This window comes from Dermacentor variabilis, chromosome 4, assembly GCF_050947875.1.
Source record: "Dermacentor variabilis isolate Ectoservices chromosome 4, ASM5094787v1, whole genome shotgun sequence".
Lineage (NCBI taxonomy): Eukaryota > Metazoa > Arthropoda > Arachnida > Ixodida > Ixodidae > Dermacentor > Dermacentor variabilis.
Window position 1 is genome coordinate 26734679 of NC_134571.1, and position 26921 is coordinate 26761599.

Sequence of the window (26921 nt, forward strand, 5' to 3'; positions counted from 1 at the left end):
CGCAAAACCCTGTTTGCGTCTCGCTCATGCGCAGTGGCGCTGTCGCTATTTTTCTTTTCTTGCACCCGCAAAACCTGTGCGGCATCTATTGGAAAACACCCTACTGTGCACGGCACGACACGAGTACATTGCGTGATGTCATTTTCTGTGCAGGCGCGCGTACTGATTGTTATTGCGGTGAGCCTTCGCGCATAATCCGCGACTGTCGCACTGTGTTACATCATAATCCTAGGTTAATAAACACGCAGCATTTGTTGACAGTCTTTCTGTGGTGCCTTCTCTGGGCCGTATCGACGAACCCGGCCATAGCGCCCTTTGTACGTCGCGGTGTCGAGGAGCGCCGCGTCCTTTCCTGACCGCGCTTGCGGGGCAAGCCTCGCGCAAACCCGTCTCCACAACATATCGACTATATCAGTTCAAATTTGCATGGTATAGGATAATGATGATATATGATGGTATAAGCACACGTGCATTGTACCCAGCTGCACCAAAAGTGCGGGCTGCTGCGACAAATCGGCTTTTTGCCTGTGCCAGGACCTGCGTCGAAAGGTGAAATGGCTTTTCCCCCACTGAATTTATATAAATTCAGTGGGGGAAACCGTCTCTATTGCATCTCTCCTAAACAGAGGTATTACGTTCAGAGCCCGTCGCCTTTATTGAGTTCGCTCAATACTGTAGACTCTAAACACTCAGTCACCTTATAGAAAATCGAGCAACTGTCAATGTATGCTTATGTGTATAGTCATTGTGTGAATATACGTACGTGCTGTGCATCCGTCTGAGGGCTCATGCGTGTCATGCGTGTGCGCATGCATGCGCCTGCTTGTGCACACGGTACTGCCAGTCACCGAACACCTGTAAAACTTAGCGACTGCATTAATGCTTTATTCGTACGAATCGCAATAACTTCTGCTTGTCTCACGCGTTCGTATATTTTTCTAGGAGTATGCGACAAGACGTCCTCTTTTCTTACAAAATATTTTTTTACCGTGGAATCAAGTCGCTGAAAACCAATCGCCTGTAGACGCCCTTCAGGAAGACTGGCCCACGTACAACAGTACGTATGCCGTGATCGGCAACTAGACAGTGCGCGAACGACATGAGCAGACGTGAAGCACGTTAGACACAATTAAATGAGTGCGTACGTTACACAAGTACACATCGCTCTACAATGAATGTTGTGCAAAAAGAGAAATTGAGTAGAGAATGTGAATTACGAAGCTTGTGCCAGAATTGCTGGATAAATGTAGTTTAAATTCTGTTAAACAATAACTCATATGTTGCAGTATGGGATGCCGAGCGCAGGACGGTGCTCTAGAGCTCCCAGTAATAATAAACGACAGAACCGCACCAAACTAAATACGTCGTTGCTCGTTATTTTCACCGTTTCGGTACATATTATCAAGTTCGTAATACTGAGCTACTCATATGCTGCAAAGTTGCTTGCAATGATTGCTTCTCCTTTCTTCATTGCTAAAGCCCAATGGGCGTAACCTTTTCTTCTTACTTTCGTATTCCATTGCCCTGGTCTCATTTTACTTCTGCTGTTGCGTCACCCTCCAGAGAACGGCTCTGTCTTTCATTCGAAGCGAGGTCTTTGTACCTTGTTTTAACAGAGTGCACGCGAGCGCTCTACGTGGGCCCAACTTAGACGTAGTTCAGCGATGAACGAAAGGAGAACCGCTTCGCCTCAGAGGTGTAACTTGAACCCCAATGCGTAAGCACGTCTTGGGAAGTATGCAAATTGGTGCTCTCGTAGAAGAACCAATCATAGGGATTTGTCCAGGGTAATTTAAGGCGACGGAGTCTGCATACGTTTCGCACCGACCTGAATAATGAGAAACACTGCAGTTCTTGTTTTTCTCGGTACACATTGATCCTGCTTCATTCATGTATTCCTCGAATTTCGCAATGTCCCCTTCGAGAGCTGGATTGAAGGTTGGAAGGTACTGTTTAAATTGTAGTACATGGGAATCGAGGCTAAATACCGATTTTTCCCCCTGACGTGTTTGATTCCTTGCGACAGACAGTGAAACATCTCGAAATTCTGCTGCATAGGAGCTCAATATTGGCGAGAGACGAGGCGGGGAAACTACACCACAAGCGCTGTGGTGTCGTCTTCTCGTCTCGTCTTTCGTCTACATTTTGCGCTGTTAACACCAGGATGGAAAACCAACAAGTCCAAGCTGCTATTCAATATAGGAGCCGTGGTTTCACTGTAGCACGAGCATGAAAAGGAAATTGTATTGGCTGCGGCTAGAATACGGTTGCTTTTGACTTGAGGCATCTACTATTAGGGATACAGTGACATAATATGGTTAGTTATACTGAACATAGTTAAACTGTATTAGTAAATTATGCAACTTTAATATTAAAACGGCCACTCATACGGCAAAAACTAAAGATGGGTGGCAATTAACGCTACCCTGAAATTCCCGCAGCACCGTGGCATCATTGTTGTTGACGCCAACAGTTCAAGTTTGGTTAATTCTTAACCTAAAAAATGAGTACGTTTGCATTTTTAAAGAACCTAAAGATGCGCCTAAGCAAGCATCAGAAGTTTTTCCTACCACAAAACGGTGCATATGCGAACAGTATTTTATAAGTGATGATGTTACAATCTCACGCCGCGTCCGATGTTTCTTCATGAATGTCAAAAGGGAAATTTTCATTTCATATTCTCCGCTGATGGTAGACCTTTTTCAGACAAATGAATAAAGATAACATTTTGAAATAGAACTTTCCCACTCTAAGCTGACTAATTGTAGGCGTTTGTTGGCTCTGCACCACTTGTTTCTGCGATGACTGTGTCTCGATATTAAAAATAGACGACTCGAGATGAAACAATACTTTTTGAGGGATCAAGCTTGATAGCAATGCATGGCACGAAAATTTGCTCGAGAAACGTCGATACTGTTAACAGTGAACACAATCTCAGTAATTACGTTTTGATTAATGGCAACATGTAGGGCACGCGCTGTAGTTGCAGAATTTAAATTAGTCACTGCATAAACCATACCTTCGTGCTGGAAACTCTTTGTCTTGTACCAGTGTTGATATATCTGCAGCAATATGCATAGCTGCCCAAGACAATATGCTTTTGTATAAACTGTGCGAAGACGTCGTCTGGGCTTCATGCATTATCATTCATCACATTACTTGCAATTTCTGATTAGTCCCAGATTGCCCCTATAACTGAGTGTCAAGGGAAAGGTGCTAGAAAAACTGAACATCATTCTGTTCTAAATTCTTAGCTAGCAATGGCGTCACCGGAGCCAATAAGTTTCAGTGAGCAACCATAAGGTTCATGCTAATACGTAATGCGGTAAGGAGCAACTACCATCGCTTTATCGTTTTTTCTGTCTTAGCTTTTCTCCTACAGAAAGAGACTATATTCAAGCCTGGACTGACATCTGTACGATTTACTCGAGCACTAAAGAGAATTTTCTCAATTGGCATATTTATTTGTTTCTGGCGTACTCTAATATTTCTACGTTACGTTAAACCTGTCTGCGGGTCCAAACAATTCAACTGTAACATATACCTTTGTATGAAAACACAAACCAATTAGTGAAATAATTCATTTGTTAGAAGGCACTGCTCTTTGCAAAACGGGCTCACATATATCGGTCTCCATTACAGTACAGTTCACACCGCAATCAGCGGCATCAAAATGATAACCGACTTTAAAACAGGAATAACAAAACCCAAGGAACAAAAAGGTAGGTTGGATCAAGAACAAGTTGGATCTTTATTATTTCCAACTTGTTCTTGCTTGGCGTCCTTTGGAGGTCGGAAGGATTTGCGGATATTACTGCTGACTCCTAGAAAACAACCGCTGTAACCACCAAACACGACATGGCTGGCAGCGCAGCTATTTCGAGCAAGCTGTCGCCGGGGGACTCTGGGACAACGTGGCCAAGCACAGGAGGATAGAAGTGCGAGAGTGCGGCGCGACTGTTTTCCTACTGCCTTCCTCATCTGGAAAAGTAAAATGTTTGTCTAGATGCCAGGGCCGTTTAAACTTCTCCACCCACATCGCTGCTTCTTGTGCGTCACGTCCGTAAAACACTTCCATTTGTTTCCAGGTAGAAAGACAAACGAAAGTTCTCCATTCACAAACAGCCATACGGCTGCACATCCGCAAAGTACGCATTGTGCTGCTGCTTTTTTTTTTTAGGCGCACTTTTTATATGACAACTCCTGACTAAGAAAATATCCAGGTAACAGTAGAATTGAGCGTCTGTGCCTATGAGGTTTTGCAAAAGAGCGCCCAGTAAGTTCTGTGCCATGCGGACGTGTACTGCGAAATAAACATGGCGTTAACCCGGCCTGAGCAAGGCATCTATTTCATGCATATACAAGCGTAAAAGACGCCCTGGTTCCTAGGCTAACCCTGCGTACAAGCCAATATTGCACGTTAAATAGTACAAATTGCACGTTAAAGATAAGATTTATCCCTGGCGCTGCTATCTAAATAAATGGGAACGGAAAAATTGTTTTGTCAGATGTTCAATGAAGCAATCTGGAAGTAGCTTCGCGCATTTAAAATAAAACTAAAATCAACAATATATTCGAACAAGATTTTTCATTAAGAGCACCGGCTATCCTTCCAACTAGTTTTGAAAATTGATAATTTACTAAACAACATGAAGCATGAGGTTTCAAACCCCGTAACGCACGTGTAGAAAGCGACGTAACTTTGGGAACTATGCCTATCAGAATGTCAAAAGCGGACACAATTGGTATATTGTACTACTCTCTCAGTCAAACTAGCATTTGACGAACGGGACTCACGAAAACTATGTAATCACTCCACTGAACATCTACAATAATGCGTAATGTTTGTCAGCTTTTCTTATCTAGAAATTGCAGTTTACTATTACGCGTTCTAGATACGAACCACTGCGCGTTCTCCTTAGGGCCGCTTTTATCCAGCCTGTTGGCAAACTGCCGTTAACCCCAATGATGTGGTGAGCGCCATGCTTCATTTGCCGTGCAGTTATGTCAAATGAAACTGATCGATGATGAAATATTGCACTAGTCATGTGGGAGCCTGTGTTCATGCGTTTGTATGTGCGTCATTTATTTGATCACATAAATCCCTTTTAACTCTTTCATATAACTATATGCTTTAGTATTGATAACAACGATCTATATGTACACTGTATAAAGAGTCACCTCATTACGCCAAATCATTGCACCCTACATCTCTTAAGGCAGAGCCTACGTACCACGAAGCATTATTCTACAAAAGTATACCGGACGAGTCTGAGTGCAGGGTGTTTCAGCGCCAACCCCAATTTACAAGAGTGCTCTTTTCGAAGCATCAAAATGATTCTATCGTAATTGTAGTTGAGGTTGCAGCTCGTCGCAGAAAAGGTGACTTGTCGGAGGGACGCTGGCAGTTAGAACAGCTAATTATGTAGAACTGTAAGCTTTAATTAATGAGTTAATAGGTTGGTAACAGCACTTACTCATTGTATTTAGATGAAAACGAAGCTGGATCGCCTCTGCTATACAAGTCAAAGACTTTCTTTTTCTTTTTTTTTTCTTTTTGCTTTCATTGAGTGCCTAAATCCGGAATATGGTAGGCGAGTTGTTTGCAATCGGCCCCTATAAATAAGTAACGGCCTTCGCGTCAGACCCACTATGTAAAACGCGTGGCCAGCTTGCCAGCGCAGCTGCCCACGCGGAAGTGTAGGCAATTTCCTTTTAGAAATTATGGTTGCAATCGGAAGGTTGACCTACCTAGATGATGGTGTAACCTGATCGCATAGTTTTGTGTTTGGTAGTTGCTGTCGGCAGCGTAAATAACCACTCGCGTGAGCAGTCTTTACTAGATATACTACATCTACAGCTGCCCTTTACATTTGGTGCCAGCCTCGAGCAACGCCATTGTTTATGTAACACAAGATTATGACACTGGCGTCACCACTGCCAGATTGCCTAGCTGCATTTAGTCCAAGCGTCCATTGTGGCCACTCTTCTTATTTTTTTCCTAATAGTGGCATTCTGTCGTGGAAGTTATGTGGTTTATTATGTAATTTTACATTGATATAGATATTTATTGCAATAGCAATTACATGGACACTCCAGGCGCATTTCTGCTATCGCCGTCGGCGTCGCCGTGAGGTTCCGTGTGAGTGAAAGTGTGTGAGGGTGAGTCGGCGAACACGGCGAAATCTCGCGTGCGCGAGCGAGGAACGCGGCCCGGATGCGTGCCCTCTCCTGTGGCGCGTGAGGCAGGGGGGGGGGATCAGGCGAGGGACGAGGGGCGTTCTTCTCCCGCGGCTGCCAGAGTGCTCCGATAACCTCCTCGCCCGCCACTCCGTACAGAGTGGTGACAAAAATCACGGTGTCTACTATGGCGTTGGCCACGTGAATTGCGGGCGCAGTGGTTGACGCCTTTGGCGGACGCCATAGGGACGCGTTGCCGGCGCTCGTGTGTTTTGAAAGCAATCTGCAATGTGGCCAAATTGCGCGCCCATGCGGGAGCGCATATTAAATCTTCAAAGCCATCTGCGATGTTTGCAGAGTGCGCGTAGGGCCGGTAGTTTCGTATGCGCTGCGCTTTTGAAGTTTTGTTCGCGTTCAAGTGACAGATGCACGGAGGTCAATTGGCTCCTGGCTGCTGCCGCGATTCCGAACTCCAGCGTTTTCACAGACAGTTTCCGCTGTCATCGAGCGATGTGTGTTCATGTTTACCTGTGCGCGCCTGACACCGTGATGGTTAAGTTCAAACACGCTGACGGGTTAGTTGGTTTCAATCCATGATAGAATTTGTAGGCGCGACTGAACACGGACGTAGAAATAAGCAGACACAAAAAGACAGCGCTGTCTCTGTGTGTCTATCTCTTTCTACATGCTCGTTGAGTCACGCTTACATATCATATCATTGTTAATTTATTTAGTAAGCCAATGTTTACAAGTTTACACGGCCGATAAAACTACTATTCTTACTTCGTACAGATATCTACTAATTTGCTATCGCAATCAGTGCTTCGCCTTTCGGGCGGAACTGCGAATTTCTTTAACGATTTACGATAAATCGTATTTTACTGTATATTTCCTGTTGTTGCTAAGACGTAAAACAAAGAGTAGTTGTGACGATAATAGTCGACTAATTATTTTTCTTTCATTATCATTAAGAGAAACGAGCGTCGCCATAGCGATTTGAAAATATTTACTCTACTCAGGTGCAGTCCACGCACACATAACATACGTGTGTGAGAAATTCTTGATCATATGCTCGCGTGCATCATCAAGCACTTAAGCAAACATTTATGCATTTCAGCAAGCATTAAAGCTGTAGCGCGTTATTGTGTGTTGCATCTCTCTTGTTCACATGGCTTGAAACAGGTCGCCTGATTTGCTTCTCGCGATAATTCTCTGTTCGTATATTATTAAATGCGAAGCAACTCTTTGCCTAGTCCGAGCTAAGGTCAAATGCAAGCCAGTCTAAGGTCAAAGTTTGTAACAAATGCGCGCACACCCTCATGCGCCCTATGAGCCGTGAAAATGGCTTTAAACTCAATCGCAATAAAAGTTCCTGCGTTCTATTCACATGAAAGAAAGGACCGTCTGCAGATCCAAATATACGGTTAAATGAGCAGCACAAACCTGTGAACACAGAACACAAGTTCTTGGGCTCTATTCTGCACGTGAAACTAACTTGCATCCCACACCTAAAGAATCCTAAGGGAAAATGCCTTAAAACAATGAATATTCTGAAAATCTTGTCGCATGCAATATGAGGCAGTCACAGGAAATGCCTCACTAATGTGTACAAAATCCTTACACGCACATGCCTAGACTACGGGGCCATGGTGCACCAGCCTGCCACTCCAAGCGCCTTAAACACTCTTGACCCTACCCTTCATCTGGGTATCCACCTGGCGACCGGTGCCTTCAGGACGAGTTCTGTAGAGTCTCTGCGTTGAAGCTAACCAGTGGTCGCTTCATCTTCAGACGTCGTACTCCAGTTTTATTTACTTTCTGAAAGTTAACACGAACCACGACCATACTAGTTACGTAACCATAAACGACGTGACATCTGCAACGCTGTTTGATATTCGACTAGCAGCTAGAGAACCATATTCTGTGCGCGTAAGAAAACTTTCTGAAGAGTAGAGAGTTCGCGATTTTTGAGCAAAGCCTGATGGTCACAGCGAAGCCATTGCCACTGTTCGGAGAGGTGACAAAGCACACTCCACAGCACCCCCCCCCCCCCCCCATTTTAGAATGCATTTCTTACAACTTCAACCCAAGTACCCGTACACAGAATTTCACACTGATGCTTCACAGTCACGCGTCGGTGTTTCGTATGCAGCCATCGGCCCGTCGTTTTCAGAATCTAACGTCCGGCACCCGGAAACAAGCATATTCACCGCAGAAGCTTGAACAATACTGTCTGCTGTTAAACAAATCAAGAAACCAAAGCTACAAAAAGCCATTATATTCAAAGATTCCCTACCTGCGTTAAATCTTTCATGTCACTGAAGAAACGCAAGAATCATATACTCACTAAACTATATTCACTCCTGTGCACATTATATACTTCTAATCAGCACATCACAGTATGTTAGGTGCCTGCGCACAAAGGCATCGACGGCAACATGCTTGCAGATGAAAATGCCACATCCATTTCACCGAAATCTGGCAATTATTCCATAAGTATCGCAGCCACAGACCTAAAGCCATTTATGCGCAAAAAACTGAGAAAGCATTGGCAACAGATATGAGAGACTAAAACCTCCAATAAACTTCATATAATCAAGCCGCACTTAGAAAATTTCCCACCAGTAACAATGACACGGCGAACTGAGATTATTTTCTACCACCTTAGGATAGGCCACACCTATGGCACACACCCTTACCTGTTGACCGGTAGCGAGCCTCCCATCGGTTGTAAATGTGGCGACACACTGGACATCCTCCCCGTCTTGCTGGAGTGCCGGGAAGTGGAATCTTAAAGGAAAAAAAAAACACTTCTCTCTCGCCTACCGACAGCATATTCCTTTTCATCCAGGTATGTCCCTTGATACTGAGACGTTATTCCACAGAAAATGACTTTTTAACTTTTTACCCTATGTTGGAGCATTACAAGTTATAGGCCCACAAGTTTCGTAGCACAGCCTCTCGTACTTTTGTAGAGCGCATGCCTCCAGGTCTTTGGACTTGAGGACCTCGGAGGGGCAGTAATTCTTTTAGTACTTATATATTTTCAGCATTTCACTCCTTCATAGTTTATCTTTTAAGTTTATAGCACACCTCACAAACGATTGGCGTTATTTTAACACGTTTATATCTTGCTTCTGTTCTTAGGCCTCTAAAGGCCGCGTTATATCGTCCTTGACAGCCACCTCACCCATTTTCATTATTTGCATCATCGACTACTTTAGCCAAAACTGGCCCTTGCACCATAAAACACCACGTATCATCATCATCATACCATGTTTATCGCGGAACTTCAAGTGCCTTCGACGCCATGTCCAAATACTCCGTGTTTCTACCTCTACCCCCCCCCCCCCTCCCTTGAATTTCATGTGTAGCCTGTGCTATATTTGGAGCGTCAGTGCCTACGCAATCCCCGTTCTCTACGTAAAGCCCCGTTCACTGATAGCAGCCACTTCCCTTCATAATTGATGAACGCTCATTAGCGTTTATTCCCATAATTGTTATATTCTTAAAAACGGCAATCTTTACTTTTATTTGCCGTTATTTGTTTAATAGTCTCGGTTAGTATATCGTGAAAGTAAGGCATGTAACCTTTACCAGCGCTCAACCTAAGCAGCATTTAGTACTGACAACGGTACAGTGCATTTTATTGCAACTAACAACCGGTAACGTAATTATCAAATTGGTTTTATGGAGGCAGGTGCGTGCAACCTAAATCGGCTAAAACGTGATAGACAATAAATTCGGTAGACCCGATTGTCGTCCGCCAGCAGGGTAGTGAATAAATTAAACGAGTAAATATGCGGGCTACATCTTTTTTTCTCTGGTCGGACCAACCTTGTGTGAATATTCATGAAAACACGTGTAAGACCCGGGAAATATTTCCGTAGCTCCCACCCATTACAAAATACCTTAAAATTAAAGACAGCTGTGGAATTTCGGGCCGGCGCTGCGGCATTGTCTGCATCTTATCGTGTGGCCCAAGTCCGTTCTTGATATCACAAATTTATCAACAATGCATTTAGCGATCACTGATAGAATGGTTTTGTGTGTTTTCTTTTTATAGCGCTGCCCTTAGGCGCCCGTTCCTGCGACAAGCGCGGCGTTGGTACTCGTAACCGAGAGAACACGGAGAGCAGTGGGAGATGAAAGACGCCGATGTAGACGAGAGCGAGACAACCACGAGGCGGAAAGCGGAGGAAGAGACTGTGTCAAAAGCATGAAAATAAAACCGTAGTGCCGCGCAAGACGGTCTTTGCGGCGGCGATGACTGCGCCAGAGTAGCGCGCGTCGTCTGTGTGGAAACAGATCGCTAAATGAGCGCAGGGCTGTCTGCGACGGCTGTGGCGGATCGCAGCCACGCCTCACCCACGCGCTGTATATCTAGCGGTGTCATGATTAGCGAGGCAGTTGCGCCACACTTCGTCCTGTTTGTAACGTGCTGCACCAGACAGATTGTCCGCACCTGCCAATATATTGCGAAATGAAAACACGTATAGAGTGGCGCTCAAATCTTGTATTAGGGAGTATCGTAATCGTCGGTGATTTTTTTATTTACTGGCTCAGGTTCTTCTTCCTAATCTGAAATTTTACAGCGAAGCTGTATATAGCTACTCTCCGGTGGTGGTCGTTGTCCTTCGACGCGTTGCGTCAAGACGAAAAAAATTCCGTCTCCAATTTCTCGCGAATGTTCTGTAGCTCTCAATATAATGTAGGTATCTTGGAAAATATTATGCTGAAATTGGCCGCTATGACGATTCTATAATTATTGCCGAGTTTCATTTACTTGTCATAATTAGTTTACAGTGAAATTGTAAACGTTACAGAATTCCCGTATACTGTCAATACATGGCCGTCTACGGAGGAAGTAGGGTTACAGGAAACGTCTGTAACTCTCCTTTTATTGAAACTATTCATAAACAAATTATATAACAATTAGCCGCTAAGATGGCTCAAACATTACGCTGAGTTTAATTTACATTGATTATTACATAGTTCACAGTGAAGTTCTAAATATTCTGTAATTCCCGTTTGCCATGCAACGGTATACTTGCGCTCGTCACTATACTTCATAAAAGAATAAGGACCAATCACTCCGCACTCAAAAGATGTATTCATAATCTGCATCCTTTAATAATAATAATAATAATAATAATAATAATAATAATAATAATAATAATAATAATAATAATAATAATAATAATAATAATAATAATAATAATAACACCTATATGTACATAGACGCGTCGATTGAGGTAACATAGCTTGGTTGGTCATTCTTGTTCACAGAATGGAAGGGCTGATTAATTTTGTGGTAATATCCGAACGTTATTTTCTCCCTATAGATATCTGGCACGCCCCCTCCTCCCCACTTTCCCGTGGCCTCGCTATCACAACTAAACAATCTCCTTTTAGAACATTTCTGCTACTCTGACCTTACTACGCACCCTGTAATTTTTTTAACGAAGAAATTTGAGCTAGTTGGTGTTGGGGGAGGCATTTGCTGTGACGTAGTTACTAGCCGAACAAGACTAACGGAAAAAGACGTTTTTTTTTTTACCTTTCTTCGGGGTGGGTGAGACCTACCTATGTAAACGCTGCCGAGAAAGTCAGTTGTTTCCTTGACTACAACAACTCGTACTGTCAAAATGTCGGCTCCGGAAATATCTCTTGCTCGATCACCGGTTGCTGAACTCTTAAAAATATTTGAAGGAGTCTGTCGAAGTTAATTACTATCATATTAAGCAAAATTTTAATTTCTTGGTAGAGAAAAAGTGCGTATTCGCCGATTTATGATTTCATCCAACGCCAATGATGGGCCAGTGGTCGGGCCATCAACGTCGCCATCCGTTGACATCGTCACTGAGCCTTACTCGTCCACATAGTTGTCGTACTGGTGGACGCGCCAGCTGTCTCCAGTTTTCATACGTCCACGGTGTTAGGTATCCGCACCAAAATAATAATAAGACTCTCTGGCCTTTGTTCCACTTTATTCCCGTGCTTTATCTTATCGGCCTCCCAATGCATAAAGCCTAACATCACAAAAACGTCCTCTTTCCAGATATCGAAACCGTTAAGTGACGTGGACGTACCGTCTGGGTCACGTGCAAATGATTGAGTAAACGGTACGTCGCATCCAATCTTTTGGCATCTAAGAGGCTCCCAATGCCCCTGTGTAAGCAAACTATAGCTCTCAGAGAATGAATGTCGCTTGTTTCGATGCTTGTGTATTAACTCAGCGCCAAATAAACACTCACAAGACGTCATTCACTTTATTTTAGCCCCAGTACAGTACGCGATATACCAGCGGAAAGAAAATTGCCAAAAGACTGACTCAGCCTGGTACACCTTTGGACACAGTCTTGCACAAAATCTTATCTGATATTTCAGGCTCTTTGTGTCACAAACGCAAAAGATGGCGAACACTAAGAATAGAGCGAAGCATCATGCAACAACGAAAGTATAACTCCCCAGCCGCCTCCACCTTCGGGCAGAGCACAGAAAATGGCAGTTTTGATGAAACTGCCTCGTGGACGGCATCCGGTGCTGCAATCCTATATACGCAAGGCAAATACGCAAAACACAGCAGTCTCGTTCGAAACCGCGGAGAAGCTTCTATACTGCAGCGCTCACACACTGGCGCTCAAAACACGGCGTGACGTGCTCGGCTGCGTGCGCGTGCTTGCATGATTTTGCTGATGCGTTCCCGGGACGTTTCGTTCTCCTTCATGCAGCCTGCGTAACAATACCGTCTGTGCTGGCAGCATGCCCTGAGACTTCGGATATTGCCCAAGATAAGAACGAGCTTTCCGCAATTCCTATGACTGTTCCTATACTGCTTGGTTTTAGATTACAGCTTCTGCGCATCCTGCATTTTGCGCTTACGATGGCAGGGGTGATTTAGGCTGTGTATGTTTTGACTGCAGAAAGAAGGTATAAGATATGAACCTTCCGCGTCTTCCGGTCGTTATTTTTCAACAAATTGGTATGGTGTAGATGTTGCTTTCCTTTTTGTTTTCATTTCTTTTAACCACGAACAACTGGCATTCATGCCTATGTTAAGGCAGAGTAATATAGGTAAATACAGCTGACTAAGGAGGCCGGCTCAGGCAGAAGTGCATCTCCATACCGTCGACTAAACTGACGCAAGAAATAAGAGCACAGTGGAAGGAATTTCGCCAGCAGCATCGGTATTTTATGATGTACGGTGAGCCATTAATATTACGTTGCAACACCGATATACACTAAAGTCACATTTCAGTTTAAAAAGGCATTCGTACTGAAGACAACAGTCGGTTTTCTTCTTGAAAACTGACTGCGGTGTAAGCGTTCTTGTGAATTTATTGTATATCTTCACCATTGCCCGCAGAGATGTGTTAGATCTAATAAATATATGACGAAAAGAAATGCACCGGGAAGAATGCATCAGGAATCTTTGTTTGTTCACCTTTGCTTCCGTGTAGAGAGGAAAGACATTTATTAAAACTTGAATAAAATAAGTTCTAATTGAAAACGTCAGTTACATGCTTTTTTTTTCCCTTGTACTAATGCAATTTTTAGAACAGGGTCGTTCTAACTTGAATGCCATAATTTTGACGCCTACTCCAGCACGTTTATTTTTAAGTATTATTATTACGTAGTACATCTACCAGCGAAGTCACAGATGATCCGCAGCTAATTCTTGTAATTGATTTCACGAGTATTGATGAAATATACTAGTGAAATAGATTAACATGAAAAAAATGAAAAATCCTCAGATGGTGTGTGGTGTGGTCTCATAATAAGTGCGATATCGAAAAAGAAATGCAATGTTCGAACGCATGCACATTCAGTCGAAAGTGAAAAGAAAAAAAATTATTAAGTAATAAAACAAAATAGAACACGAAGTTCAAACGCAAACATACTATCACTACTTTGAATCAAGGTAGCATGAAAAAGAAACGCCACACAGGATGTCATGCTATCTTATTCTTGGACTGTGACCTCCTGGAGGAGGTCACAGTCCAAGAATAATAAGAGGAATAAGAGGAGGTCGCAGTCCAAGAATAATCCCTAAAGAAAGTGCAGGACTCCCCATTGTTCAGGAGGTCACAGTCCAAGAATGATCCCTAAAAAAAGTTCAGGGCTAAGCCGTTGTTCTGAGCCCCACACACAGTTCACGCCTTTGGTGAGCATAAGGTGAAAAAAATTAATAACGCATCCGATATCTCCTAATCTTGTTGAGCAGAACAATGATAGTGATCCAATTTAATCTAGAAAGTTGTTGGTGAAAGCTACACTTACATCTAAGTCTCGATAAATTAACAGAAAGTCTGCATCTTGGTTCATGGTTGACTGCAAAACGAACTATTCGCTGCACCGTCGAGCCACGTTTAACAGGCTATTCCATGGAGATTTTCATCATAGTGTCTGATGTCAAGGTTGAGTACAGGAATGACGCACATCTCACCATGTTCACATTCCTGTCTTGCCATTTCGTCTGCTTGGTCATTGCCGGATAATTCAATGATGATGCGCCCACTGAAACACATCACGTCTACGAGATGTTTCGTAGGCTAAATTGTGTCGGCAGTGCGCATATTGCGTAATAGACACAATTATTATAATTCAATTGAAATAATTAAATTTCATACTTCAGTTTACTGAAGCAATTTGAATAATTGTTGGCCTGAATCTAAAGTCCAGAAGCTGACCTGGCAAGGATTGATTGATAGGCTAGTTGTTTCATGATTACAGAAGGAATAGCTGAAATTGACGGCACAATACATGAAGAAGCAGACACACTGCTGATTAACAGGTGTATGCATTTATTATCACTTCGTTCTCTGTTTGTGCAGTTATTGTTTTCTCTATGTGTAAAAGGCACACACGACAGCAAATTCATACAGTTGTCAATCGGCACTGTGTCTCTGTACTCCGTCGTGTATCGTCCCAACTAGTAGCAGTGTTCCTCTCGCGAGCCGTCCTGGTTGTGCATTTGGCCTGTGTTGTCTCCAAGCTGATACAGTCGACTGTTCTACGGTAATTTAAATCGTCTGCCATAGTGGAGTATACATGCTCACTTCCATCAGAAATGTAAGCGTGCTACTATACTCGCGGCAATAAAACAGGTAGCGGAAATTATTCAAGATTGAATAAATATTTCCGTGATGTCATGCTTAAAAGTTTGGCTATATATATATATATATATATATATATATATATATATATATATATATATATATATATATATTCTAAACGCAGATTGAGGCTATGAGTGTTAACCAGCACCCCTTCGATATTGGTAGCCAAGCTGTTAAGCATGACATCACTGAAATATTTATTCAATCTTGAATAATTTCCGCTACCTGTAATATTGCCACGAGTATAGTAGCACGCTTGCATTTCGGATGGAAGTGAGCATGTACTGCACTATGGAAGAGGATTTAAATATATATATATATATATATATATATATATATATATATAGAGAGAGAGAGAGAGAGTTGCTATGCGCACAGCGAACACGGCTACGTACAAAGTTTTATCATCACGCCCACTTCAACAAAATTGAAGGCAGTCGTCCTTCTCTTGCCGAAAGGAATGGCTGCCATCAGTTTCCCGAAAGGATGTTTATACACACTGAGGCATAAATATTTTAGACTTGCGCTTTGAATTGTGTGAAGGCGAGTTTTTCTCGAGATGGTTTCTAATAAATGGCAAATAATGCAATGCAGAAGACTGACGTCTTGAAGGGCCGCTTCAGCACTGGCGACACACACCATACTTTTGCTCTGCACGTGTAAATTTGATATCGCTATGTAAATCTTGTGTTGGCATGGCCTGGTTTCAATAAGACGGGCGTGAAATATTTTCTGATGAAGAAATGATCCCACTTTCATTAGAAGCAATTTTTTAGCTGCCAAAGACGAACCTACAGCTGTAGTTGCGCAAGTCGACAAACGACAACTTGTGACCCGCTTGGGCAATGTTATACTCCATTAAAATGCATGCTTTAAACCTCTCTCCTCCACATTATCGCACCACGTCAGGGAGGGCTAGTCGTGAAAAAAGAGTTACGGCGTTGGTGCCAGGTACCGGCGTCCAACAACCTCGTTTGGATAATTCCGAATTAGCATGCACAGGCCATAGTTCACTGGCACAGTAGCGAAGGCACAAACGCTGCGATAGGCTTACACGTTAATGCTCTGCTGCTGGGGTTACTGCGCTTGGGCATGGTTTTACTTTTCTGTTCCTATCTTCGTACAGCATCGCGCTACAAGCGGTGTGCAAACGCGATCGCGTTAAATTTGCCTACGAGCAGATGCAAATTAGTTCTTAGCGGGCAAGGCTCTCGGCGCAAGGTTACGCGTGGATTGCGCACGCGGGACGTGGTTCCTCCTACGAGGGCGATTTTTTTCTGGCGCTCGTAAGCTTAACGTTCAGGTTCGCTCCAGGAGCTTCCGTTCGGGCACGGCTTTTTGTTAGCAGTAGCCAGATTAGTGTAGGCGCTGTATAAACAGAGTTAAACGCAAGCGAGCAGGAGGAGTAGAAAAATGATTTAGTTGGTTCTAGTTAAGGCCAGACATTGTGCTCAAGGAAAAAAGAGACAGCTAGGCAAAGACAGGACGACAGAGTATACATGCGAGCAAGGAAAGGACGCGTGCTGTCGACCCCGAATTACGTGCGCGTCCATGTCGTCTGGCCCTAATGATTTGTATTACAAACTGAGCAAGCCTGCTCTATAAACAGGTTATGTCGGAAGTCTTTAAAAATTAGTACAGAGGTGATGTTTTGTAGTATGACGAGTAAATTGTAGTGCTAGTGGTTTTAATGATCATTGAGTAGCATGACATGGCAGTCATGTTCTATTAACAATGCCCTAATTTGTGATGGTATGCCTCCACCACACCGAATCCATCCATACGAATCCCCTGCAACTATTAGATCTGAATAGACGGACTCGCTGAGAGCCTGACTACAAAACAGGAACCTTAGTTTTCCTCTTCTGGCATACTGAGATTTACTCTTCTGCATGTTAATGTTTCAAACCTGGCCATACATACTACCGATTTCCTGAATCTTTTGTTGCAACTCTTCTGCACTGGTGCTGTAGAATAAGTGCCAAACCACAGGTTATAGCCCTTTAATATTTTCCTGCAATCGTTTCCGTTATGATGTATCGAATGCTTTCTATATACATACATTGAACTGGAACCGAGGGATAGTGTCTACTTGCCTGACACCCTCTTAACTGATGTTTTCCCACTTTTCTTGTGAGGAATTATGGTACATGTAGAAACTTCATGTCTGCTTCCTTCACGTCTTGAGTTCGCAATGCTCGCATAGCTGCTGGTACTTCCACTGAACCAAGCACCTTCGTGTGTGCGTACATGCGTGCGTGCGTGCGTGCGTGCAGAGAATGACATTACTCGTTTTTATGGTAATGGTCTACTAACCGTGATCAGCAGCAGTACTGGAAAGTAATGTTGCTGTATTGTTACAGGTACCTTTATTATTAAATATGCTATAATAATTTGTTAATGTGGTTATGACGTCTGTGAATAGAATATTACAATCTGTTCTCACTCTAATATACAATGGATTTGGACGAACCTGTAATGCGAATCGATGTCTTACAGCGAAGCTGTCTATGGCTAGGATTCCGGGATTCCTTCGTAGCATAGCGTTGACAGAAAACTATAATCATGTATGGATCATACCCCAAAATGCAATGGCTCATACACCCGCAAGGCAGATGCCATAAACATTCCACTTTGAACGGCAAGGGCATTTGACGCAACTTGACTATTTACAGCTAAGCTGTGTATGGCTAGTACCTGGGACTTCTTCGTGGCGTAACGTCGACCGAAAACTATCTTAATCTATGGCTCACGCCCCCAAATACAATGGCTCATACCCCGATGAGGCAGAAGCTACAATCACTCAGCAAAGTGAAATGAACAGTGTATACATGCTGTGGAATCACCCATACAACCTACAAAACAGCATGCGTTACAATAAAGAACAAGCATCAAAACAAGCATCAGAACCACATAGTTGTTGATAAGGCGCTCCTGCGCCTACGTGCAACGCCAAGCACGTAGCGCTCCCCGCATACGTTTCCTGGCAAAGACGACGGTTGCACAAGGTGCCGCGGCGACGGCAGCGTGATGTGACTACACTTCTATACGTAAAAGATGAACCCGCCTAGCCATTGATTTATGTTGTGACAATGCTATGGGAAGGCCACGCATAGTGAGGACGCCTGAAGGGCTACGTGCATACGAGGCGCGGCAATATTAACAGCGGAGCTGTTCTAAGTCGAGCCTTCGCCGTCCGTTGTCCGGTGTCAGGCAGGGGGGCAGGTTCCGGAGCTCCTGACCCACTACTACTCTATCCTTCTGCTTGCCCTTCTGATCCTCTTCTTTCCCTTGTGGCTACCGCTACCCTTAAAAGACACACACACACACACATATATATATATATATATATATAATATCTTCCAGCAGATCTCGAGTATGTTTGTTGTAAACTATATCTAAGCAAAAAGCAATCATGGTATCTGTTTTATACCATGCACCTACCTCCTCATCCGATAACTTTTTTCTTCTCGCTGATTATATCAGCACGCACAGTTTTCATGCATCTACTTTAATTCTACTGCGCGACTTTAACACACCAGGTATTCAGTAGCCCTCACTATCGCGTCGCAGTTCTTTAGGTAGCGAACTAATCAACTTTTCTATATCTTTAGGGCTTACACAAGCAGTTGATGGTGCATCAAGACAAGATGCACTTCTTGACCTGGTGTTCATTAGTTCAGACCTTGTTCGTAACCTGTCCGAGTGTGAAATTACTGCCAGAATTTCATATCACAAGGAAGTGTTTTTATCGCTAAACTGCACAGACTGTAGGCCGCATGCCAAAATTCACACTTTTTTTCACTTTAACTGCTCTGACGACACATCTATTCTAGAAGTTTATGAGAACGTTTCGAATTGCTTTGCACACTCAGTAAAGATTGTGATGTTAATATACTAGTTGGCCAATTTAAAAACATTACAAAACTGCATATTCAACGCTTTGTTCCGGTAAAAAGTCAGAAAAAAAATCATGCCATTCCTTGGATGACTAGAGAAATATTGCAATTATCACGCCGCGTTAGAAGACTAAGATATTCAGTAAACCGCAGTAATGACCCTGATGCAATTACTAGATTGACATTTTCCGAAGAGGAACTAAATTTGAAAAAGAATATGGCCAAAGATTTTTTCTTTCATGTCGAGCTGGCCCGATTAATAAGAAATAATCCTCGGAAGTTCTGGCATTCTGTCCTGTCTGCTACTGATACTTCATCTTCACTTACTATCAATGATGAAATCGTAAACGATCCTGCACGCATCTCCAATGCGTTCAATGAATATTTCCATTCTGTGTACGCAAACGATTCTCATTTCTACCCTGTATTGATAATGATTCAGATTTTTCTATTTGCGACATTGCAGTTGGTGTTAATGGCGCCATTTATTTGATTCTAAATTTAGACACAAAAGGTCTAGTGACTTTGATGGTATTCTGAATTCATTTTTACCTCGCTGTTCATGATGGACATCACGCTCTCTTGAAATTATATTGAATAAGTCTCTAGTAAAAGATCGTTCCTTCATCATGGAAACTTGCAAACTCTTGTATAAAACAGGTAACAAGTCAGGCGTAACGAGTTACAGACCAATTTCTTTCACTTCCCGCTTGTGCAATATGCTGGAAAATAGTATTTACAAACATATAATAGATTTTCTTGAGACGAACAACATTCTAACTAATGTTCAGTGCGGCTTTAGATGGGGTTTCAGTACTATCACGCAGTTAAGCGATTTCACCAATGACATTGCTTATCAATTGGATCTCAGTGAACAAATTGACGCTATATTCATTGATTATTCTAAAGCTTTTGATTCATTACCTCACTTTCACCTCTTGCAAAAATTAAATGCGACACTAAAAAGTTTCGTCTGGTCGATTAGATTGCTAGTTTCCTTTCTAACTGGTCCCAATACGTCGAATTTAGTTGTGCAAGGTCATTCATTCTTGAAGCACGCTCTGGGGTTCCTCAAGGATCAGTCCTGGGTCCTTTATTGTGTTTAATATATGTCAATGACCTCCCAAAAATGTTTCTTTCAGCATTCGTCTTCATGCATACGATTGCGTCTTATACGACGTGATTGACTCTGCGACTACTTATAAGCGAATGAATTATTCCTTTGTCTCTTTCGGTGCTTGCTGTGAAAAATGAAAATGAACATTAACTTAATAAAAATGGTTGTTTTGTTCTTCACGAAAAGATCAGCACCTGTAATTCCGACATATACCTTGAATGAATCATCTTTAACCAGAGTTCGATAACACAAATACCTTGGCGTAACATTTACTTCCAATCTCTCATAGGTGACACAGATTGACCAAACATGTTCAAAGACCCTAAAAGAACTTGGATACCTACGTCATACTATGAAAAAGGCTCCGAAGGGAACTAAACTATTAATGTATAAAACTCTTGTTCGTTCCGTTATCGAATATGCCGCCACCGTCTGGTCACCCCATAACCAAAATAAAATAAAGTAGAAGCAGTTCAGAAAGAAAGCCATCCGTTTCATGTTTCACCGCTATGACCGCTATTTTCCACCCTCGTCTGCCCTCCCTACGCTGAAACTAACGTTACTTTCAGTAAGTCGTGATGTGGAATCATTAAAATTTTTGCACATCATAATTAACAAGTCCTATCATACTTCAAACACAGCTTGCACATCTTTCACCAAGCCTTGTTGCACGCGTAATTTCCACGAGATTAGTCTTAACCCTTTAAATTCTCGTACGAATACCTTCAAGTACAGCTTCTTTCCCCACACAATATCAGTATGGAATTCCTTACCTGGCTGCTTTTGTTCACTGCCGATAAGCGAATTCAAAAGTACTCTCTATTAAAACCAGTATGTGTAACTACATAAATTGGGTTTAGTTTATACATTATGTGTATGCATTTCGCCATTTCGCTGTCTTTAAGGATCGATGAAAACGATTTTCCACTTCCTTGACTGTCGTGCAAATGTTGTAAGAGTCAATGTTGATTTCAGTTTGTTTTTTGTTCACCATCTTTTTTACCCACTCCTGCAATAGCCCACCTATGGGCTGCAGAAATTACAAATAAATAAATAACTATATATATATATATATATATATATATATATATATATATATATATATATATATATATATATATATATATATATATATATATATATATTGACACGCCCTTGGCCACTTGGTCCCAGAAGACAAGAACGTGCTAGCTCACGAGCTCGCGCCTTGGTCCTTTGCTGGTGCTGCGGTGCCTTTTCGACGACTCGGACTTTTAGAAGCCGCCAGTCTGTTAAACGTGAAATTTTTTTTGGTCGAGGTGCGGGGGCAGGAGACCCCTCCCAGCAGCAGGAATGCTAGATCGATACCGCAGCTCACGTCAGTACACCACGCCAGCCGGAGAATCCAAGGATCAGCCCCTGAGTCCTCGTCTTTACCTGCGATGGCGACAGCAACGTCGGTAGGCATGAGTGTTACATCCGATAGTGCCACGACTAACCCTACGGCCTTACCATGTCGCAAGACAAGAAGCTACGCCACTTGATGTCAGGCGTGAAAGAGCAGCTTTTTGGTGGACTCGTCCGTAGTCCGTCCAAAACGGTTGCGGAGTTTCTCGCTGAAGCCGTCGCCATGGAGAAGGCCCTGCACTAGCACTCGCCCCTGTACGATTGGCAAGTGAATATCTCCCCTGCTACCAGTGGCCTAGGATCTCTCATGACTGACGTCGAGTCGCTTCGCGAGATTATTCGATCGGTAGTCCGCGACGAGCTGCGACAGCTGCATCAGGTGCAGCTAGCGTCGTGCGTGACGAAATACAGCACGTGCTTGGCGCACCACGTTATGAAGCAGCACTTCAGGCCACTTCACCACGTCAGGTGTGTACAACTTCAAGTGAACCTCGACCCACAACTTAATCAGAAGTTTTAAGAGGTACCGTTCCGTCTCCAGAGACACCTCCTACCGTGAGCGAATACGAGCGTACGACGTATGCCGATGAATTCGAGCACCCTATCACTGCACAAGCGCCGCTACCTGCCGTCACCCCGTATGCCATGCTTCAGTGAACACATGCGGTTCCTTATTTTGGAGCCCACGTACTTAGATTTAGGTGCTCGTTAAAGAACCCCAAGTGGTCGAAATTTCCGGAGTCTTCCACTATGGCGTGCCTCATAATGAGAAAGTGCTTTTGGCACGTAAGATTCCATAATTTGTTTTTTTTAGAGGCTTGACCAGCCATGCGTAAATCGGACATTTGGTGCATGCCCGACCTACCACCGCTCTGTTACTGTTGTGGTGAGCCGGGTCACGTCAGCTGAGAGAGCCGATTCCACCACCTTGAACTCCAGGGGCTTCCTGTGAAATCACTCCGACACCGTTTCGGACAACGGCCACCCGAGATAGAAGTTTTAATCGCCCGACAGCGCACGCGACCGTCATCGAGGCGCCAGTCGCGATCGCCGTCACCCCGACCATCCTATTTGGGAGGTACAAGTCGCTTGTCGCAAGGACAATCTCCGAGCCCTCGCCTGGAAAACTGACGTCAGCGACCTTTCGGGGCTAGGCCGCTGATACTCGACGTGCGGAAGACCTCCAATCGACGAAACCTCAAAGCGACGGAAGCTTGACGACGCCGGCGTCTCAGGATGCAGACACCTTTTGAATGAACATACCAGTACTGATCGACGGTCGAAATGTTACTGCTTTAATAGACACTGGCGCTGACTACTTTATTATCAGCGGAAAACTGGCAAGCAGTTTAAAGAAAGTTGTTACGCCTTGGAGAGGGACGCACGTACGGACAGCTCGCGGACATGTCAAACCACTTGGGGTGTGTACTTCTGGGGTGCAAATTCAAAATTCTACGCTTCCGATCAGTTCCATTATTTTCCGAGAATGCTCCCGTGAATTGATACTTGGAATAGACTTTCTTCGAGAGTATGGCACCATCATCCGCCTCCGCCGACGCTGTATTTCTTTCTCTACAAAGAAAGCGACAACACGCGACGCCTGTCGCCACACAGCCGCTCTTCGAATTTCCGACGACAGCGTCACTATACCACATCGTGCTAGTGCAGTGATTTCGCTAACGTCCGAGTGCACTTGCGAAGCCGAAGTACTCGCAGAGTGCAACGTATCCCTTCTATTTACCCTCGGAATTAGCGTGGCTCGAGGTCTTGATCGGCTGATGTCTTGATCACTAACTTCACAAGTGAACACTGACACCTCTTCTGTGGCACTGCCGTTGGAACATCTTAAGCTAATAAGTAGGTAAAATACATGTCAACATCGCCACTTGAATAATTGCAACCTACGTCGCAAGTGTACTCGTTCTAGTTTTTTGCAGCTTCGTTGTCCAACCACCTCCATAGCCTGGAGTTTAGACCATCTTTTTCGGCCAGGGTTTGCCATAAGCCCTGCAACTCGTTCATATCATTTTGGAATTTCAGTCACCGTGGGCTCTCTGCAACGATACTGCCCATTGAGCGCATGTAATCCTTTCATTTTTGCATAAACAGCCAGTTTGACTTGCCTTACATTGAGCCCTACACTATCGTGTTACTTCGAGTTACACCGACGCGTCTTGTGCCAAACCAGGCGATACCTCGCCAAAGTGAGCGTATCTGCGAGAGTGACGGAATGGTGGCTGGAGTAAATACAGCTTCTGCTCGGCGAAACAGACAGCGAACACGATGACGACGATACGCCAAGTCGCGGACGCGTAGACAACGCAAGCTTTGCTTTAGAAAGTAAAGAGTAATTGCCGGTGTGGCACGATTTGGGCATCAGCTGTCTCCAGGTCAGAATTAACGTCCGCGAGCGAGGATCCTCAGGCAAGTTAATCCTGCCGGGCCTGTAGCGCCACCGTGCTTGGTGAACCTCTATATGGATACTATGGCACAGAAGGAATTTTTATACCGCACGTACCAGGTTACGATCATTTTTCAAATTATTACTTTGTTAAGTTTGACGTTTGAGTTTGAGATCTAGCAGGAATGAATAAACGTCCCGGCAAAAAGCAGATTTCACAGCGCTATAGAGGACACTGTAACAAACGGAGAGACGGAACACTGCCCTTCGTTCTTTTTTTTTTAAGCGAAGATTTTCTTTGCGCACATCGCCGGGTTTCGTGGCCGTCGGCATTGCGGCCTGACTGTTCCCTTGCCGAATAGGCCAACCAATCAAAGCGGAACACGCTAGCCACGCACGCCGCTAAGCTTCCTGCCCCACTCGCACCACCTACGTGGGACTAGCCGGGTGGCGCGGGGTCTCCCCTGCGTCTTCTCTGGACCGAATAAAGTTCTTCCATTCACTCACTCACCACCAGCTGGCGCTCGCCTCCATGCATCCGCGGCAGCGGCAGCGCCGGTCGTACGGCGAAAAGAAAAAAAAACGAAAAGTTCGCCTTCGCACATCCGCGCTGCACGCTAATCAGGAAGTAAACACATCTTGGAACTGCGCTACGTACGTATGGGCATTCTGCCCCTGAAACCGTCATGCGTTCAAGGCATCCGTCGCACTCGCAAGTTGTGAGCAACTCCGCTTAACAAATGGCTGCGCTTAACAAATGGCTCAGTATGATTTGTGTGCGCCCACGCTTGCGTGCGCGTGAGTGCATGCACTCGTGTTTCGACTCTTTACGCACTCGCACAAAGCTTCGCTTTATATAGATTCCTCTTCGTTGGATCTCCAGCAACCTTGTCGCGGTCCTTTCAGCATCCTGTGTCACACAGTGGGCTTTTTCATATCTACACGAACCAGCGTGACTGAGCGCAGTACAAAGGACTTAGCCATATTTCTTGTACTTTCGTGCGCCGCAAACCTTTCTGACTTTTCACATTTCAAAATTTCTCACAGGCCCTCAAAATGCGGGAAAGTAGAGGGGATACTCGGAGGTATCAGCAGCCGCTGTGCGCGTATATTTAACATAACATGGTAATTAAACTATGAGCTGAATGCATAATAAGTTTCCTTCGTAAAAACTGTGTGATGTCAGCCTTGCATATTCGCTAAAACTATGGTCACTGTCATGATTTTTCAGAGCGTCTTCCAAGAATCTCCTTGGCGTGTGAATTTTATTGTGAACAACGGCTTAGTTTGCGTGATTAACCTAACCGCACACGACGCTGTAGAAAGTATATTGTTTACGGTGCTACCATTACGTATTAGGCAATTTCACATCACTAAATTGGGTCGAGGAATTTATTCTAGTCTGCAAATAAGTGTCATCTTTACTATCAAGGCAGTTAAGCTCTGTCATGTCAAATACGTGAACGTCCTGTAAACAGTTCCATTAATGCGGTCGAAGAAAGGGTAACCTGGTCCAATATACTTTGCAGTTTATTAGTCACCGTATTTTTGCACAAGTTGCTCTTTCGCGGAGAACACTCTGTACACTGAGACCTGCTGGGTGTTGCTGCAGTTGCGATTTGGCGACAAAGCGTACACAACACGGCGCTCGAACATGTGCGTGAATGAAGTTCTCACTTCCCATGCAGTCCTGTCTTTTCTTGCTCGAAACAGACTCTGCGATGGCCAGCGTCTTTGGAACTGCCTTGCTTTCCTCTAGGTTCATAATATCGGCCAACCGGCGAGCGAGTCACTCTCGAACCGAGGTTAGTGCTTCTGCTGCTTCCAGCGCTGCCCATTGTTATTGCGCCACTGAGCGACCTCTGGGGCGTTTGTTATAACGTCTGCGATGGCAACACCCGTTCCGGTATTTGCTGCAAGCTGCCGCCACCGGGACCAAGCTGCAGCCTTCAAGAAGGAAGAGAAAAAGGACAACGAAACCGAGGGGGCGTAAGGAACTAGGGAAGTAAGGCGGGGTAAAACTTCATTTCGGAATCGACGTCGATAACTTTCGGCCCCAAGCTTCGATACCTGATTGCGAGTTTTGTTGTTTGTTGCGCTACATCCTCTTTAGAGCGGCAATTTGCAAGGCACTGCCGCTGAGCATACGCGACAGTGTCCGACGTAGTGAAGCAGATGTGCGCACTTTTCAGTTAGGAAAATTCTCTTGTAAAACCGCTTGCCGATTTTATTGGCGCTACTAAATTTGACAAAATTGTTGAATATTTAGTGGTAGGCTGATCGGTTGGCGATCATTGCTGCCAAAGCTGCGTACTTCTGGGCACATACATGAACACCGGAGGAGGCTTATACGAACGGTCGTGTTTGACTGCTTTTGTGTTTGTGCTTGTGTCCGCAAGTGGGCTGCCTTCGCTGCGATGGCGGAGATAGACAGATGAGCAGGACAGGTGGAGGAGTAGAAAGGTAAATGATATAGTTGTATGAAAAAAAATGACATCACAAACAGGGTTTAGTCGACCTGCTTTAGATTTGATCCTTCCTTTTTCTCACCTTTTTGTGTGCTTGCACTTTCGGGCGCGATGGCACCAACATTTGATTCATGATTCAGGCTGCTGTTCATTATTATAAAAATATCTCATACATTCACCTTCTGCTTTTCTTCTTTTCGCTGCTTTATGTACATTAATTTCTATTCTTAAGTTTTCTCTTATTATGGCATGAATCTTCCTACGATGATGAACTCTTTTCATTTTATATGATTTCATTAACTCAATTTTATGTGTGCCGACCGATCATTGGTAAATAGCCCATGGTGG